Consider the following 20,445-nt stretch of genomic DNA (forward strand, 5'->3'; position numbering starts at 1 on the left):
CCCATTGAAAAACGCTCTGTGAATCGGACCCCTATTTTTTGTATCCCACTTTCCTCGAACATTGTGCTGTAGAAATGCACAATTTTTGCCTACCCTGGGTCACTTGGGCATCAAATTGTGGAAAACATTCACATCACCCATTAATAGGTGGCCCCCTACTTTTTCCTGTGCCCCCTTCTCTGCCCCTCCCCGCCCAAATTTGATTCCTGGAGGCACAACTGACTGGTAATGGTGGTGGTGGTATAGGACTGTTTGCGTCTTCCAAACTTCCTATCTCTCCTACTCGCCTATCTCCCGCTAGTTCTCCCTCTTTTAAATGCACTCTCCACAATCACTGCTCCCTCTGGCATTTATATATCTCTCGATCGGCCACCTGGTCCCTCTGGTCAATTAACATTTTTAATGTTTTTATTGTGTATTTAGTTTACAAAAACTTTTACGCAAATGTATCAAAACAACCCATCAATTGTATACAATACATTAATCAATATGAAACAGAAAGCATCACCTTAATGCATAAATATGATACATTACATACATCATGGAATTCAATACGTTATAAATTCATTACACTCAAACCAAATAAAAAAAAAGGATTAGAAATTCATACGTTATTATCCAAACATATTACACCTAACAACATACAGTAATATATTGATAAGGTCAGCTAATCTCTTCTACCTTAAGCAATTGGCTTTCTACCCCTCTCCAAATCTGAACTGCAGCCAACAACAGACCCATGCTATAGCCTGAAACACATCTTAACCAGAAAGGAGCACTTGTAATTTCTTCCAGTTTTTACATGTGCCTACTCAAATTCTTCACATACAAAAGGGTCGTAGCAGGGCAGAATGTCACCACATGTCGAATAGTTTCAGCTTGTTGTTCATTTTTACATAGCCTACATGTACATTTTTCTTTTGGCAGACCTAACCAAGCCCATTTAACATCAAATGTTCTTCTGGGGCCTGGGGCCTCAATACCTTCAACTCTCTCTTCCTAAATATCTTCCTTCTCGAGCTCTTCGCTCATCCGCCTCCAACTCCCTTAGGGTCAGTCGCTTCTCCAAGCAAAGAGTTGGTGGTAGATCTCTTTCTTTGGCTGGGGCCTCCCTCTGGAACTGCCTCCCTGAAACTTGAGGAGAACCATCTCTGGATCCAGAAGCACCTCAAGACCTTCCTCTTCGCTTCTGCTTTCTCTCCTCTCCCCTGCTGAACTCCTGACTGAAACTGCACTGGTTACCTTGCCACTCTCTGGTCTCGGGCCCAGGTCCCCTCCCCCACCAGTCGCACACCTACACTGCCTTCTTGGCAACCCCCGCACTTGGGGACTGTTTTCTGCCTCCCTACAGTCCCACTACCAGCACTTGACACCTGACGTCTGCACTTATCCTTGCCACCAGCTGGCTGTACTTCTACTTATTGTTTATTTATTCTATTATCCCATGTACTGCACTGTCCCCTCTCCCTTATCCCCTGCACTTTCACCATTCCTCTTCCCATGCACTTGTGCTATCTCAATGACACCTGGCCTAGTAGGATCGTTGTCTCTGTCTTCCCTCTGTTCCCCCTCCCTTGCCTCGTCACGCCTTCAAACACTTGTGTATAGGCGCATTATAAATGCTATATCATTTCATGTCAAATACATCTAACCTATTAAGTCAAAGTGACATACAATTTTTCGAATTACATGAGAATGAGACAATTTTATGTAATACGGTTGTTTTTTAACATGAATGGGATTTTTGTAAAGGAATTAAGGAACTTCGTTCTAGCAGCTTTATCGTGGCTATTTGACCAGTCCCATTTTTCAGCACGGTTTTTCAATAATCTCAAAAGTGCACCTTCTCCATAATCCTAATGCGGCTTCCAACCAATTTTCATAAAAAGGCCTCATTCTTCTTTGCAAAGACCTGTAATATAGCACAGTTAGTCTCTTGTATAGGAATTAATTGAACACCTCTCCTAACTAATTGACTCCCTTCCTCCCCATCATCACCTCATTGTCACTAGTGACTTTAACCTCCTCTCTCTCTCCACTCTTCTATCCACTGACTTTAGCTCTATTCTCCTTAACCACTCGCTCTCTTCTATTCACTCTCTGCCACCTCATTCAGATGGTAACTTCATTGGCCTTACTCTCATCTCCTCTCAACCTCTAATATCTCCATTACTCCTCTGATCATTCCATCGTCTTTGCCTCAATCTCCACTCCCACTTACACCCCCCTTTCTCCATCTATCACTTCCATTATGAAGCGCTAGTTTCCCTCCTCCAAATTCCCTATCTATCTCTCTGACCTACACCACTCTCTCTCCTCCAATACAAAATTTACCATTGCATCCACTGATCAAGCTTTCACTAACTTTAACGCTGCTTTTACTGCTCCCTTCTCCTCTCACTTCCCACTTACTACATTCACTCCTAAACCCTCCCCCATCACAGCCTTGGGTTACACCGATCATTGGAAACCCTGAAAACAACAATGAGGAAAAACTTTCACTTGGCAAACATCTAGACACTCCTTGGATCTCCAACACTACCCAACTTCTCGTCAAAATTACTCCTCTGCTATCGACTCTGCCGAACATGACTTCTATCACTCTCTCAATCCTCTCCACCTAGGCACCTCCAAAAAACTCAACTGAATTTTCTAGCCGTGTTAATCCTCCTCCACTCTTTCTGCTAACAATCTAGCCCTCTACTTTGCTTCACCAACCCATGGATTAACGTGGTATAGGAACAGTGCATGCAATGACCGCAAGTATCAGGGAGGTTAAAGGCCCAACCCTTTTAGGATCCTCTGTTGTACTTTCCAGGGTCGATAAGATAACCAAAAAGAGGTCAGGGCACCCCTCTGCAAGAAAGAACACTGCACGAGAACATGTTCTCTGTGAGAATGTACCCACTCAGAGTCCGCAGCCACATGTTTTAGCTCACTGTACCTTTCACAAAGGAGGAATAACCATTTGCATATCAGTCTTTGTGCCGCCCACTTGTGCAGTCCAGCACTGAAATGCCATGGCAATCCTTCTTTGAACAAGAGTACCAACAGTAACCCCAGACACGTGTTTCGGCCTAGTCTGGCCTAGTCAGGCCTCATCAGTGAGGTGCTGCCATGACCCTTGCCCCTGGCCCTCACTGGCAAGTCAGCCTTCCAGTTAGGGCCAGGTCAAAGGCCTTAAAACCTCATCCAAGACTCTCTTGGAGTCAGTCCTTTGGTGCCAGGCTCATAACCATCATAAAGACCAACATTAGAATGGGACTATTTACTTGGGACTATTTAACTTGGGGGGAGGGGATTCAGCCAACATGGAGGCACACACATAGCTCAGTTACAAGGAACTGAGCTATGCAGTCTAGTCTTTTGAGTGTGGCAGGCCTGGGACTACTTTACCTGGACTACTTTGGGTGTGGCAGGCCTGGGACTATTTTACCTGGACTACTTTACCTGAGACTATTTAGACCACACCCAAACAGCAGAACATGCTTTGCGTTATTCTGCTGTGGGCAGCGTAACGCTTACCATGTCCAGTTCTTTGATGCCAGCGTACCTGAAACCAAGGACCTGCAGAGAGAGAAAGAACACTACGAAACTTACCTGGAACAGTATCCTGTCTTCAATCGATCGCTGACTTCAGTTCCACTCACCTGGAGGCACGAACTCCATCATCCAGCACTGCATGCATCCTGGAATACCATAACCTGGAAAGAGGAGAAAGAAAGCATTAGTAAGCGTTTAATCACGTTTCCTCCCGAATGAAGAAAGCCACACAATTCTTACCTGGGTAGTCATCTCCTGGTCAGTATCATTGCTGGAACATTACGGCGCTCGGCGAGGAAAATCGCAACCTGCAAGGAGAGAAAAGACACAGGTTAGCAATATAAAAGGCAAAACAGCGCTGCGCATCGCGCATTACTCACCGGACAGCATCGCGCACACCGCGCTTTCACCTACCGGCCCATGCTCCTCTTCAAACTGCATGACAACACCAAAATACCTTTCCATACCTAAAAGGAAAGAAGCAAGACATTATTATTCAAACTAAGAGGAACATATGAACTGCATATGAAGACTGTAAAGCAGCAAACCTACGGAGTCGCAGCAGGCCTGGATTCCCACAGAGGGGCTTACACCAGTGAAGTAAGTTGGTTGCTGCTCGCCCCCCACATCTATGCGCCCCTGCCACGAGGAGCAGGATGGAGAATCCACCTTTTATAATATTAGGACCCATCTTTAACCAGAGGCCTTACCAAGGGACCGGGAGAGGGTTTGAGAGTGCAAATCATCCAACCAGGGCTGGGTGGTGTCCCCGTGGATACCAGGTGAGCGTAACAGTGGAGCTGTGTCTGGGTTTGCTGTTTGTACTCTTGTTCAAAGCAGACGATGGGAGGAGAGATAATGACATTTTGCATTGGGCATCTTTGGTGAAGCAAGCATGATCAGTGGCATTAGTCTTTTTGTGGCATGAAATGTATTGGGCATCTTTGATAAAGCAAGCATGGTAAGTGTTAATATGTAGCTAGACTGGCATTTCAATGCAACCAGTCTAGCCATTCCTTACTATGGCATGACATTTTGCATTGGGCATCTTTGGTGAAGCAAGCATGATCAGTGGCATTAGTCTTTCTGTGGAATGAAATGTATTGGGCATCTTTGATAAAGCAAGCATGGTAAGTGTTAATATGTAGCTAGACTGGCATTTCAATGCAACCAGTCTAACCATCCCTTCCTTCCATCCCGACAACGGAGCTCATTATCATTGACTTGCATTCCGTGGTATTACCCATCGAGGCCCTCCGATCACCAGCACCCGATTCCCAGCAAGGTATGAAGCGCCCCTCTGCCTCCTACCACCACGAGGAGCCGGAGCTCCATTCCCCGATCGCTAAGATGGCCGCCGCCCTGCTCGCGCAGGCTTTGTTTATTCTGGTTGCCTAGAAACCGTTGTGTGACGAGCTGAAATCACACACGGTGAGCCGGAGGCGGAAGCCGGTCCACCACGACAAAGGCCCACAACGAGTAAGGCCCCTTCCTGTCTGCACCTCAGCTGCAGCTCATTTCCCCAGGGCAGGAGCCCTGCCTCATTCAGCAACACCGCGCCGACGACGGAGTACGTGTGCTGCAGGGGCAGCTGGACTTCAGCCCAGCAGTCGGCATCTGCGCTCCCGACAACGGAGCTCATTTTCATTGACTTGCATTCCGTGGTATTACCCATCGAGGCCCTCCGATCACCAGCACCCGATTCCAAGGTATGAACTGCCCCTCTGCCTCCTACCACCACGAGGAGCCGGAGCTCCATTCCCTGATCGCTAAGATGGCCGCCGCCCTGCTCGCGCAGGCTTTGTTTATTCTGGTTGCCTAGCAACCGTTGTGTGATGAGCTGAAATCACACATGGTGAGCCGGAGGCGGAAGCCGGCCCACCACGACAAAGGCCCACAACGAGTAAGGCCCCTTCCTGTCTGCACCTGTCCGCACTGGCGGCACGGCGCATGGCACTGCTCCGCCTATCTGCTCTTCGTCACTCTTTGGCCACATCACGTTACCCACACCTCAACGCTCACATGCTGCCTAATTACGACCAGGAGCGAACCTGAACAACCCTATCTGAAGCAGCCCGGTAAGACTTTTGCCCAACCGCCGCATTTAATGAAGTTGATACATGTCTGTGCTTATTGTAATGCACGCATACTATGCGATCACTCTATTTACACCAAGCATGTGTAGAGCGCTCACCACCGTCTTCACCAGTGATCTACGACCCATCTCACCGATACCTATGCCTTATAGTCGCCTACAGACCACATCCGTTTGTATTTTGCCATATGGTCTACAGACCACATTTGATTGATTTGTGTATTGCCTTATGGTCGCCTATAGTTCACATTTGATTGTATTATGCATTATGGTCTACAGACCACATTTGATAGATTTGTGTAGTGCCTTATGGTCGCCTATAGACCACATTTGATTGTATTATGCCATATGGTCCACAGACCACATTTGATAGATTTGTGTAGTGCCTTATGGTCGCCTACAGACCACATTTGATTGTATTATGCATTATGGTCTACAGACCACATTTGATAGATTTGTGTAGTGCCTTATGGTCGCCTATAGACCTCATTTGATTGTATTATGCCACATAGTCCACAGACCACATTTGATAGATTTGTGTAGTGCCTTATGGTCGCCTATAGACCACATTTGATTGTATTATGCCACATAGTCCACAGACCACATTTGATAGATTTGTGTAGTGCCTTATGGTCGCCTATAGACATTTGATTGTATTATGCCATATGGTCCACAGACCACATTTGATAGATTTGTGTAGTGCCTTATGGTCGCCTATAGACCACATTTGATTGTATTATGCATTATGGTCTACAGACCACATTTGATAGATTTGTGTAGTGCCTTATGGTCGCCTATAGACCACATTTGATTGTATTATGCCATATGGTCCACAGACCACATTTGATAGATTTGTGTAGTGCCTTATGGTCGCCTACAGACCACATTTGATTGTATTATGCATTATGGTCTACAGACCACATTTGATAGATTTGTGTAGTGCCTTATGGTCGCCTATAGACCGCATTTGATGCATTATGCCACATAGTCCACAGACCATATTTGATAGATTTGTGTAGTGCCTTATGGTCGCCTATAGTCCACATTTGATTGTATTATGCCATATGGTCCACAGACCACATTTGATAGATTTGTGTAGTGCTTTATGGTCGCCTATAGATCACATTTGATTGTATTATGCCATATGGTATACAGACCACATTTGATTTGTTGTGTGCCTTATGGTCGCCTATAGACCACATTTGGTTTGATTTGTGCCGTGCCTCAATGTCACCTATAGACCACATTTGATTGTATTATGCCATATGGTCCACAGACCACATTTGATAGATGTGTGTAGTGCCGTATGGTCGCCTATAGATCACATTTGATTGTATTATGCCATATGGTATACAGACCACATTTGATTGATTTGTGTTGTGCCTTATGGTCGCCTATAGACCACATTTGGGCTGATTTGTGCCGTGCCTTAAGGTCACCTATAGACTACATTTGGATTGATTTGTGCTGTGCCTCATGGTTGCCTATAGACCACATTTGATTGTATTATGCCATTTGGTCATCTCCTGACCACATTTGATTGACGTGTGTTGTGTCGTATGGTCGCTAATAGACCACACTTGCAACCCTGCCTACTAGCAACACGACCCGCCTCATGTATTGGTGCCTATCTACTCTCATCCACCTGCTGTATATCTACACTAGACGTTGGACTAGTCAACCTATTCCATATCCCAATCAAGACATGTACATCTACACACGTATGATAACCACCACCTTCACTTCGCGGCCTAGCACCATGTCATCTGCTAACCTGTATTTGCATGATCCAGCACTCTGGATACGTCACTTTGCCACGAGACCAACACCCAACCAACCCTGTACTATTGCTATTAGAAACCCTAGATTGAATTCTAGAACTAGCTCACCATTCCCTCCATGCTCCCACCACCCTAGCATTCATAATAGAAATTCTAGATTGAATTCCAGAACTAGCCCACCTACCTTTACATGCGCCTTCCACCCTAGCACCTTAACCAGAAACTCTACATTAAGAGCCCGCAGCATTAAACATTTGTATATTGACCACAACCTTGCCAATTCGACCACTGACTCAGACAAGTTAGCCCCAACCCACCCGCATGACCTACCCATACCACCTGAAAAATCTACCCAAAAAGTCAAATTCATCAAAGCAGCCTTGCTGAATGCTAGGTCTCTTCCTGCCCATGCTCTTGACATCGCTGACTTTATATCTCACGAAAAGCTTGATCTCCTTGCAGTCACGGAAACCTGGCTTAATGCTGCCTCCGGGCCATCTCTGGCCCTCGCTATACCTAATGATTATGCTATTATTAGATGCGACAGAAACACCACTCAAACGAAGGGAGGTGGAGTCGCCCTTATATTTAGAAATACATTCGACGCTAAAGTCATCCAGGACGCACAAATCCCCTCTGCTGAATCCTTGTCTATCAAGATACCTCTATCACCCAACCACACGGCAACTATGCACCTCATTTACCGTCCACCAGGTCCCATCTCCTCATTTATAGAGGACATTGCATTGCTTATAACCACAGATACCAAACCTAACTCACAAACCATTTTACTTGGGGACTTTAATCTTGGCTTTAACGACCCTAAAAATACTAACGCCCTTGACCTAGCTAACACCTTATCTGATTTGGGTCACACGCACATTATTCACGAGCCCACTCATATCAAAGGCAGAACATTGGACTGGCTCACCCACCTCAATTGTTCGATTGACCTCCTATCTAATGACCCTTGCATTTGGTCGCATCATCACAAAATAACATTCTCTATCAAAGCCAACACACCTCACCTGGCGCCCATCATCGCCCCTGCCATCAGCACGAGAAATAAGAAAGATATTACACCGGACAAACTCCTACCTATATTACTCCCCATCCTGAACAATATCGACTCAGATGCTGATCCCACAGTCTTAGTGGATATCTACAACCAGGGTACACTCAAAGCACTGAACACCATTGCCCCTCTGAAATTGCGGAAACCCAAACCACAGCGTCACCTTAACACCTGGTTTACGCCGCAGTTAAGAGAATTACGCAAAACTAAGAGAACCGCAGAGGCACACTGGAAAAAAAAAACCACAGCAGCCAATAAGACTGACCTAACCATAGCTTCCTCGAGGTACAAAGAAGCCATCTTTCTTGCTAAAAAAGACACATATAACAATAGGATTACACAAGCGGAATCCAACACAAAGGAACTTTTTAAGATTCTGAAAGAACTAGAATCTCCTATTGCCCCCATTGACAAATGTGTTACAGATGCACTATGGTGCAGTAATATACAGAAAGCTCTATTAGACAAAATAGCTCGCCTACAAGCTAAAATCAATGCAAAAAAAATCCCTACTACTAGCCGACCCAGATTATAAACAACTACCTAACAAATTGCCTACTTTCAAGTCCTCCTTTAAACCTTTCAGCTTCTCACCCCTCTCAAACTGGGAAGTAGAAAACATTATCAGGAAACTTAAACCTTCAAACTGCCAAGGCGATGCCTGCCCTGCCCCGATCATTAAAGCTGCTGCGCACGACCTGGCACCATTCATAACCAACCTCATCAATGCCTCCTTCAAAACTGGAGTAGTACCTGATAACCTAAAAGATGCGTAGGTCATCCCACTCCTTAAAAAACCCTCTCTTGATCCAGCCAACCCGTCTATTTACAGGCCGATAACAACTGTACCTTTTCTTCTAAAAATACTGGACAGAGCAGCCTATTTACAAATACAGGCCTACTTAGAATCAAACAATCTCCTAGGACTTAGGCAATCAGGCTTCCGACCGAGACACGGTACGGAAACTGCATTAATAGATCTCACTACCCAGATCCAAATCCTGAAAGATAATGGTAAACTTGCACTCCTCCTACTGCTTGACCTATCTGCAGCTTTTGACTTGGTCAACCATGAAACACTCTGTCACCACTTGAAAACTGCAGCACACTTCTCAGACGCAGCCACGGCTTGGATCAGCTCCTTCCTGGCAAACAGAACCATGAGGGTCTTCTCTCCCACTGATTCTGCTGAACCCTCACCAGTACCCTGCGGAGTCCTGCAAGGCTCCTGCGTGTCCCCGACACTCTATAATGTATTCACAAAGCCCCTCTTTGATATCCTTGACTATCTGGGTGTCACGTATACCAATTACGCGGACGACACCCAGATACTCATCCCTATCTCGGGTAACTATGAAACAGACAGCAAAACCCTTAATGAAATTTAAACAGTAATTCAAGCATGGATGGCACATCATGGACTCTGTCTCAATGACTTGAAAATCGAATTGATCATCCTTGGCACTCACGCCAAACTCAAAAATCTCAATCCCGCATTTAAGCCTTCACCATAGATGGCAATCTCATATCTGTGTCTAATAACACCAAAACCCTTGGTGTGTACATTGATGCCACCTTATCATTCACCAAACAAACTAATGCAGTAGCATCATCAGCCGCTTACACCTGCAAGCTGATCACTGCATTTAGGCCGTTCCATCTCCTCACCCAATTGCATTACTCTTGCTAGAGCATTAGTCCTATCCAAGATAGACTATTGTAATGCCCTTTACTTAGGTACTAGTCACAAAAATATCAACAAATTGCAAGTGATTCAAAACAATGCCATCAGGGCCGCCCTCAACATCCCGAAAAAGATGCACATCTCTGAGACCAGACGTAAATTACGTTGGCTCCCAGTCAAGCACAGAATCTCCCTTAAAACGCTGGCCCTTACACACAAAGCCAGGGCCAACCTCGCACCAGCCTACCTCACCAACCAACTTACACCTCACACTTCTTCAAGACCACTTAGAGCAGCTCAAGCGAACACCATGTCGACACCGAGATTCAAACTTCATAACTCGGGTGGTGCTAGCTTCCCGGTACAAGCCTCTAAATTATGGAACACAATCCCTGCGCCTTTGTGAGCAGAACCCTCATTTAACCTATTTAAACACAACACGAAGCGTTGGCTTCACAATATGGATTCCATGACAGCATAGTAGTCCATGACAGCCTAACCGCCTGTGCCCAGCATGATTGACTGCCACTAGCACACTCTTGTAAGTAATGTACTTATACTAGACTATGTATGTATGCATCGTTTCATTAAGTATGTACCTACATGTAACTGTAATGTAACGTAACCCTTTGTTGACTGCCTTCAACTGTAACTGTAACCAGATCTAACTTATGCACCCGTATGCCCCTGGGCCTGGCAGCGCTTTATAAATAAAATAAATACAAATACAAAATACTATGGCATGACATTTTGTATTGGGCATCGTTGATAAAGCAAGCATGATCAGTGGGATTATTCTTTATGTGGCATGACATTTTGTATTGAGCATCTTTGAGAAATCAAGCATAATAGGTGTTAATATGTAACTATATACTGGCATTAAAATGCAGCCAGTATAGTAATTTCCTATTATGATATGACAGTTAGTATTGGGCATCTTTGTTAAAGCAATCATGATAAGTGTTATTACAAAGCAAGACTGGCATTTTTATGCAACCTGTTTTTGGCATATCTGTGAGAAATATTTACGCCCCTCCAGTTAAAAAATCAACCAGCCACCACTGCAAAGGGCGTTGTCAATTTGGTCTAGCTCAGTTGTCTGTAACCTTTGGCTTTAATTGGTGTTCTGGTTCAAAGTGTCTGGCGGGCCAAAGGTTTCTGACCCCCTGGTCTAGCTGGAGACACGTAAGTTATGTAAAACAAAGGTGTGTGTGCGTGCGTGCATGCGTGCATGCATGCATGCATGCGTGTTTGTGGCATGGGTATATCAGGAGCTTCCTACCACATTGATGGTTACACACAGATCAAGCATCAAGTTGGATTAGACACAGACAGAAGGAGAGGGACCCAAAAGTAACATATCCCTGTTTCCATGCACAGAATCTTCCCACGCAGAGCTGTTTACATTACCTTGGCTGAAATGTTTCTGAAGCTGACCAGAGAGGCAGACAGATTCTGCCACAGACGGGCACTATATCCTGTGGACCCAGATTTTACAAGAGAATGCTTCAGCTTGCAGACCACTGCTCCCCAGCAGTATTTGTATTAGTGGGAGATTATGAACATTTCCTGAAATAAACTACAACAAATGGACTTTTGGTAAATCCGTTTTTGAGGCGACATACTTACAGATCAAAATGTATCTAACATAACCTGTCACTCTAGGGATGCTTTCCCAGAAACATTCGACTTGGTTGCTAAAATGATACATTAACTTTCCCACCTAAGGAGTTACTTTTCCAGAAATGGATCCATTTGTGTCTGATTTCCTAGGGGTCTCATTAGATGTTTGGCAGTCTGGAAACAAGGGTGCAATATACCGGCACCCTTTCCGGACAGCCAAACTGTGGGTTTGCTGGTAGGGACATGGACCTCCCGGCAGGCCTCACCTGCTGGGAGTTCAGGCCCCCACCGGCAGTGTTTTCACTGAAGTACTGACACCATTAGCAACGGTGGCGGAGCTTCAGTAACCCCATTCCTGTTGCGTCCTCTGGACTCCACAGGAATGGGTGTTTACCGATCCGCCGCCTGCCATGATATCCCAGTGGGTTTTACCAGCAACTCCATAATGAGGAGTCTCCCATTTTTACAGACAGATTTTAACTGTCACCCAAACACGCTAGAGGCAGAATGGTGAGTCTTACATTGCAAGAACTCGATCCATGCCATCCTATGGCCGTGCTGACGGGCTTCACTAAACAGGTGACAGTTCTCCTGGAGCACTGTCTGCCAGAAGTACTGTTGCAACATGCCATTGAGAGATGAAGAACCAGCCAATACCAGTATATTGTTGTTGTGGCAGAAATGACAGAATAAAATTAATTATTGGGCAACACGAACTAAAGTGCATTTCTGTGGTGTCAAACTGTGAGCATTCGTATAGTGTGAGTACAGGCATTGGGTGTGTAGGCTATTTTAATCGGGCGATAACTAGTTTGGGAGAATTTTCCACCAACCCCAAATCAGGTATGCAAAATGTTCATTTATTAAGTAAAGTTCCGTTTAAGGGCACTAGTCAGCCCAGCCAAGATGGCTGTGAACCTGTGAGCTCCTAAGCACCTCATACTATCCAGAAATAATCCTGGCATTTCATGGCCCGATAACACTTTCAAGAAGAGCGTTTCCACTCTGTGAATGATCGGTTTACATGGTTGCAAAATCTGAAGTCCCTGGCTTATACTATCGACACCCGTGGCCCTGGGGCCGGTTCAGGAGAAAGAGAGCCTTGGGCGGCATGTGCAGGGAAGAGGACGTGACAGTGCAATGACGAGCGCATTTGCCCTTGACTAAGATCCCTGCTACGCAACCCGTCCACTCTCGCCGGTGCAGCAGCAGGATCGTCCCTGACTCCGTAAGAGCTGCACAGCTGCTGCAGGAGGCGGGTACTACCCCCCGGCGCTCACCATGGTGAGGCGAGCTGAAGGCATCCGCCGAGGTTGACGGCATCGTACTGGGCAGTGGTGCAAATTACTGAACTCCCAGGGAGCAGTGACATGGGTGTACCTCTCTGCAGCTTCCGTGGCAGTAAGCAGGGAAGAACGGGAGTTCTCAGGAGGTAACAGGCCAACGGCGATTCAGGCCCAGTTCCCTGCGACCATTATATTTTGGTTGTGACCTGCAGGCACACATTCAGCAGCTAACGCAGCTTGTGTATGCAGGGAGCCTGGGGCAGCTGCAATACAGAGGAGGGCATGGAATGATCAGTGCTGAGTTGGGATTTGAGGAATCCCTGAGACTATCAGAGAGAAGCCCTATGGAGTGGCAATTAGGGAAGAAAAGCACTAAGGTGACCTGGGGGCTTCACGAGGCATTAAGAGTGGTACTGCCCCTTGGAGTTCGGTTTTTGGCCTCCTCTACCCTGGGTTGCATGTCAAAGAGGGCCCTTGGTGGGCGATGAACAGGGCAGGACGCCACATGATATGGTGGACCTGCCACTTTTCCAGGTGTGCAAATAAGGTTGCAGGGTGTAGATGAGATGACCCATAACTTGTGCTAGTGTGGAGTGGATGATTACAACCACAGGGACTGCCATCACACAGATCCTACAGCTGATTGCAATTCAGACTGCAGCTGAAGGGGAGGGACCTGAAAATGGGAAATCGTATTAGTCCCTGGAGGCTACTGTGAGAAGCCTGAGGGCATTCTCACTCCTACTCCCCTTGGCACCTTAATACATGTAGAGTGATGGCTTCCCGTAGTGCACGAGATGCGAAGACAAGGGCACACTTTTGTCCGATATAATCGGAAGCAATTTAAAACACAGTTAGAGTTTACGTTTTTTTTCTCTGTATAGATTTACAGAAAGGAATCTTTTATACATTAAATAAAATTTAATTTTAGAACTGTCTGTTCTCTTTGGTCTTCAAACATAATCAATAAAACATTACCATTGTAATTAACAGTAATTACATTGTATATGATTTGTCTTAATTTTTTAACACATTGTAAAAACACTCAGAAGTACGTCAATTTGAAAAAGATAAATTATATACAAAATCATGCACTTGAATAACTCCAAATATTATCTGATATCTTGATAGGATTTTTAGTTCAATGTCCTGTTTGTTGTTGATTCTTCTTTACAGAGACAACTCCTATCTTACATTACGCGTTTCGGGCTGTCTTTTAACCCTTCTTCAGAAGTAGATAACAGATAAATTCACTGATTCATCTAAGGGTAATAGAAAATATTTTTGTTACTTTTTGTGATTATTTCCCAGTTAAACATTATGGTTTCACGATTCTCTCGGCACCCATTGTGAACCAACCTGAAAGATATGTGTCTAGTCAATGACACAAAGTCTTGAGAGATTCCGTCTTGCGTTCTGCTTATTTTCTCTTTAGCTGCTACAGCTCGTGTCCGTTCTGTGAAACGAAGGACACTTAATTTAGTGAGGAGAAGTCTGTATTTACACTGCTTCCTGATGTTGTGTCTTAATGTGACATAAAGTGGGACCAGTTGCTGAATGAGCGCTGGGTCCCACTATTATGTCACTTTTCGGTGGAAGTCATAGGTACTTTCTGTGCTATTCATTTTTTGAAAAGAGGGGAACTCGCCACTTTGGCATATCGTTGTATAGTCTGGATGCAGGATGGATTGTATGCTGCTAGTCAATTCTGAACACTCGATTCTAGTTGTCATCTGTATCTTTGACAACACGCGGTTGTTCCGGGTTTGTAACCTTCCTGTAAAGACATGTGTTGTCTTGCTTTTAGTCAAACGTCCAAGAGGATATTAAATCTGATAATTGCTTCTCGTTCGCGCTCTTACCTGTGGGTCATGTGCCGTCCTCTGCTATTCGGTTCTGTCTACCTGCGCGTTCGCTGCCTTCTCCCGTGATTGTGTTCCAGGTCGCTAAGCAACCAAGTGAGTAGTCCTACTTCTCTCGCTGTTCTGTATTCGCTGTGAGTCCCAATGATGCCGCCATCTTGGGTGTATTGTTCACAGGCTGTAATTGACTGAAGAGGTCAGTTACGGCTCCTATTTAATCAGAGAAGATTTACCGAAGTACACTAGTTTTGATCATTTGGGTATCCTTTTGTTCGTGTTCAATATGATAATCCATTACTTCCCGTTCACTATGTAAAAGTGTGACTGATTTTCCTTCATAAAAAACAAGTCAAATCCCATTCATGGTTCATGCCATAAGGGTGCATGCTGTCTAATTTCTCAATCCAGTAGATTTCTCGCTGCTGCAGACGTTTTGTTATATTGCCTCCTTTTCTGGGTAGAATTACATGTTCAAGGATGATGAATTGGATCTGGGCACTCGAATGTTTCAATTCTTTGAAGTGTTGTGACACTGGTGATTTAACTGATTGTTGCCCGATGTTTGATTTATACATCTGGCCAGGGAATGGCCATCGCTTTTGGATCCTGCCCCTGGGGGTGGACAAGCGAGGGAGGACCACATGGATGGAGTGTCCTTGGGGATTGGAGGTTGGATGCCCTTACGTAAAATGTGGTATTCCACACCATCCTTTCAGGAGGGAACCCCTATCCAAGAAGTGGTTATGAGATATAGTTCACCATGTTCCCTTGTCCCTGAGAAGGACAGGAGATATTATCACCCCAGACGTGTTAGAAAGAGGAGGAGAAGAATTAGGGATGAGGTACCTCAGGACAAAACACAGTATCCCCTTTATTCTAGTGGCAACCAAGCTAACCCTCCCCCGATCTTTAGGGGTCATTGTAGAGCAGTTCCCCTTTATTCCCCTCCTGGGGTACCTGACAGTACTGAGACAAGGAAGAAACAACTGAAAGTAATGAACATTACACACCTTCCCCACTCTAGTACTGAGATGAGGAAGAAGCAAGTGAGAGTAATGAACACCACTTACTCTCACCATGGTATTGGGACGAAGGAGATGCATGAAGGTCAGGCATGTCCCTTTAATCAGAGTCAGGCAGTACTGATTGATGGAATACACCTGCAGCCCATTGAAGGACCATAGGTTTATAAAAGATGGAATGCCGAAGCACATGGAAGCAGCAGGTGAAGAGGAAGCAGCAGCATTAGAAGGAGGAGAGACCTGGGGAACTTGGGCAGAGATAATTTGAATACCCATGGCCATGCTGGAGAGCATGGGGCCGAGACACCGACCAAGATCGCGGGAGTCCTGCTGATGGGACTATGCAGGACAGGGAACCCTCGTAAGGGTAGGCGGACAGCAGGCGCTGCCATGGTGTGGAAGCAGTGCTGAGCACGGAGGCCGGCTTGTGATGAACGAAGCACCCAATAAACAGGCTTTCCCGCTTGGGGAGAAGTCGCCAAGAGGAGCTTCTGGGTCCTGTTAAGTGTCAGCGACACTGGAACCACTGGGACAGTCCAAGGAACCGTGAATATAGTAACGGTCCATGAAAGTAAGAAACATTTGCATATAGTGAATACCGAATTGAATGAACCAAGCAAAACTAACTTTATTGAAAATACCGAACTGAATGAAACAAGCAAAACTGCATTTATTGAATATCTAATTGAATGAAACAAAGCTGTATTTATTGAATACTGAACAGAACGAAATACGTAAAGAGTCACATATTGAGTACCGAAGTGAAAGGAAAGGCAAAACTGCTCATTTTGAATGTTGAATTGAATGAAACAGCACAAATGCTAACATTGAATACCAAAGTGAATGCAAATAACAAACCTGTTAATATTGAACTACGAACTGAAAGAAAATAGGAAACTAAGTTGGATGAAGGACTCTGACTGCACAGTTAAAGTCAAGGCTGAGAAAATGCTTTTTGTGGAGCTACATTTGAGAAGCCACTTGTTTAGCTCAATATTGAACTATTCAAGGTGAACTTGAAGTCCCTGGTTGCGTGATCTGAAATGGTTGGATATTGCGATCCAACAACTGCGTCCAGACCAGAGAACTCCTACATGTTGAATAATGAACTACTGAAAGCAAATGCAAGGTTCCTGGTTGTGCGTCCTGTAATGGGTGGACCGTTTGGTCTAGCAACTGCGCCAAGACCATAGAACCCATGTGTGCTAACAAGGAAGCTTGCTATTGTGTCAAAAGGAAAACTACCATTGGTGCATAAAAGGCTTGGGGAAGGGAACCCTGAGCTGTAAAGAATTGTTGAAGCTTCAAGATACTTCTTTTTGTGACATCTTTTGATATTGAACTTGGGGAAGGGAACCCTGAGACGTGTTGCCCTGGAACTGCATTGAACTTGGTAAATGGCATCCTGAAATTTACAAAGGTGTGAAACTTTATTACTTCAAGTCCAAAAGAATGTAAATTGAACATTGTGGTGAATGTATTGAAATTTGTGGAAAAGAGGTTGAAGAGTAAGCCCAAGCTGGAAATAGCTCAGAACATTACTTTTGGAACACTGGTTAGTTTATGGTTGACATCCCTACACATTGGGGGTCATTATAAGATTGAGGTAGTGAGGGGGAAAATAACGACATCAGCATTGAGGCATAACAGGATGTCGAAAGCAGGCAAAGCGGGGAAGCAGCAGTCGATACTATACTTTGACACACCTTCTCTGGGCAAGAGCTACAAGATAATGGAGGATTCCCCAGGGATGAGTTCTCAACCCCCATCCCAGGATGCCACAGGGGCATTTCAAGATATCAAAGTGTGGTTCAATCAACTGCAGGCCACTATACAATCGCTGGATGGGAATATGGCTACTCTGGCATGCAAAGTGGACCACATGCAGGTTCACTTAGATAAACATGGGGGGTGATTGGATGAGGTTGAAGGACATGTCTCCATGGTTGAGGATTAGTATGCATTCACATCAAGGGAGCTTGTTCAAGTACAGAGAGCCTCGAAAGAATTGGCAGATAAACACGAAAATCTCAAGTTCGGGTCTAGAAGGAATAACCTGAGGATAGTGGGCATTCCTGAGATGGTGGAGAAAAGATCCATGGAGGCACTGGTTGAATCGATACTACACAAAATACTGGGAGGCAAGACGTCTCACTGGTGTTCATTTTGAAAAGAGCAGACCGAATACCCAGTGGTAAGAAACCAATACGGGGCACGCTATCATAGCTGGATGCTGAACTATCGGGAAAAAGACCTTGTTCTTCATAAAGGCAGGGAGAAAGGAACTCTGACATATAAGGGGAATATTAATCATGCTCATTCCAGATTTCTCAGACAAGGTGCAGGCATCAAGAAGGACATACATCGATGTCAAGAAGCGGTTACAAGAAAGGGGCATGAGATATCCTATGCTATTTCCGGCCAAACTCGTGAAGCACGAGGGACAAGTATTGTTCTTTCGCAACCTGGATGAAGCCAACACTTTCCTTGAATTGTTATCAAGGATTCCCAGGTGACGGGAGAACAATGAGTGTAGCTGTGATACATTTTATGTAATTATCTGCTGACAGCAGATGACAAATGATGTGAAGTATAAGTTGGTGGTGGCAAAGAAGCAGTAATTGTTGTAGTGAGAGTACAAGGGGTGGGTGGGTGCTAAGCTGCCCTCTTTGCGGAAGCCCAAGTTTGTTTGGGTGGATGGGGGACGAGACTGGCAAAATGGGGTTGCTGGCGGGGAGCAGGGTGGTTTTTGGTGGTTGGGGTTGTTGAAGGGGAAAACAGTAGTTGGGTGGGGGGGTTGCCCTTGATTGGTACATGTGTCCCACTTCCAATGCAACATAATGATGACAGGGATAATCCATGGTGGACTGCATGGGAACTCAGATGTTTCTCATGGTGGGGGTGTTGAGGAGATATTTCTTAGAATGTCTGGCGATTATATAAGTGGCTTCCATGGGAATGGCTAGGGAGCTGAAATGTATGACATGGAACATCAGGGGATTGAATTGTCCATCTAAAGCCCATAAGGTGTTACTGTACATGAGATGTCACCACGTTGATGTGCCATTATTGCAGAAGACACACTTGACTGCATAGGGGGAATCGCGATTTGGGCAGGGTTGGGGATGTCATTGTTTCTTCTCTTACTTATTTAAGGGGAGTCTGTATATTGTTACATAGTTCAGTTGGCTTCCGCCTAACACATTTGATTAAAGACCAGGAGGGAAGGGTGCTAGGGGTCTAGGGAGTTGTGGATGGTCAGGCAATTACTTTAATTAACTGCTATGGTCCCAACCTGGATACAGTGGACACATTAAAATGGATAGCTCAACAATTAGACCAGAGTTCCGGTGGTGTGCTTATTTGGGCGGGGGATTTTAATGCAGTGATGAAGCCGAACTGGACAGAACCGGTGGGTGGATGCGGTCTCCCATGAAATCAACTAGTAAGATACAGAAATTGTGTTGAAAATAGCAGCTGAATGATATTTGGAGGACGAGGCACGGGATGAAAAAGGGTATACATTTAGCTCCTTGGTCCATCCATCTGTGTCTCGACTAGATTACTTTTTGATTTCGGAGAGGATTATCGGGTGGGTACAGGAGTTTACTATAATAGCACATACAATCTCAGACTATGCACCAGTGGTGATGATGCTGGATGTGCCGGGACGAATGGCTGAGAGACCGGCCTTGGTGTTTAAGAGTGAAGGTTTGTCTGACACATTGTTTTCAACAGGGATTGCACAAGTTATTAACTTTTTTGCCAAAAATGTAGGTTCAGTCGCTTTGGATTTAGTGCTGTAGGAAACCTTTAAATGTGCGGTACAAGGGGAATGTATTGCAAAGTAATCTGGGATGCTGAAATTGATACAGGGGAACTGGCGGACAGTGAGGCACGCATTCAGAGCCTACAGGAGGACATGGCTTTATTGAATGACTTAGCTAAGTAGAACATAGTTAGAGAAGAACTGAGGAAATGTAGGGATGCGGCTCAAAGGGAAGTGAAGTTGCTGTCTAGGAAAGTGGCTGTTAGTATGGGGAAGGTCAGCGCCCCAGGAAACTGCTTGCGAAGGCAGCCAGTGTTGATGCTCCTAGGTCACATATAACTTCTATTAAGGATGAGCAGGGGACTCCGCAGTATGCAGACAGGGATATTATACAGGCCTTCAGTGCTTTCTACACCCGCTTGTATTCCTCGCACACTCTGGTTTCTAAGTCTGAATTAAGTGCATTTTTTGACAAGGTGTTGCTATATTGGTGTGCAGCTGAGGAAAGGAAATCCTTCAGGCAATTAAGGCGCTGTTGTCCGGGAAGGCCCCCATGCTGGATTGTTTCATAGCTGAGTTTTACCAGTACTTTGCACCCGATTGGCTCCACATCCCTTGAATGTATATCAACAGGGATTGCGGTAGGGGTGGTTACCAGACACTATGAGAGAAATGGTGGTCACAGTATTGTTGAAACCCCGGGAA

Source organism: Ambystoma mexicanum, chromosome 8 (genome assembly GCF_040938575.1).
Source record: "Ambystoma mexicanum isolate Mex_15411 chromosome 8, UKY_AmexF1_1, whole genome shotgun sequence".
NCBI classification, from domain to species: Eukaryota; Metazoa; Chordata; class Amphibia; order Caudata; family Ambystomatidae; genus Ambystoma; species Ambystoma mexicanum.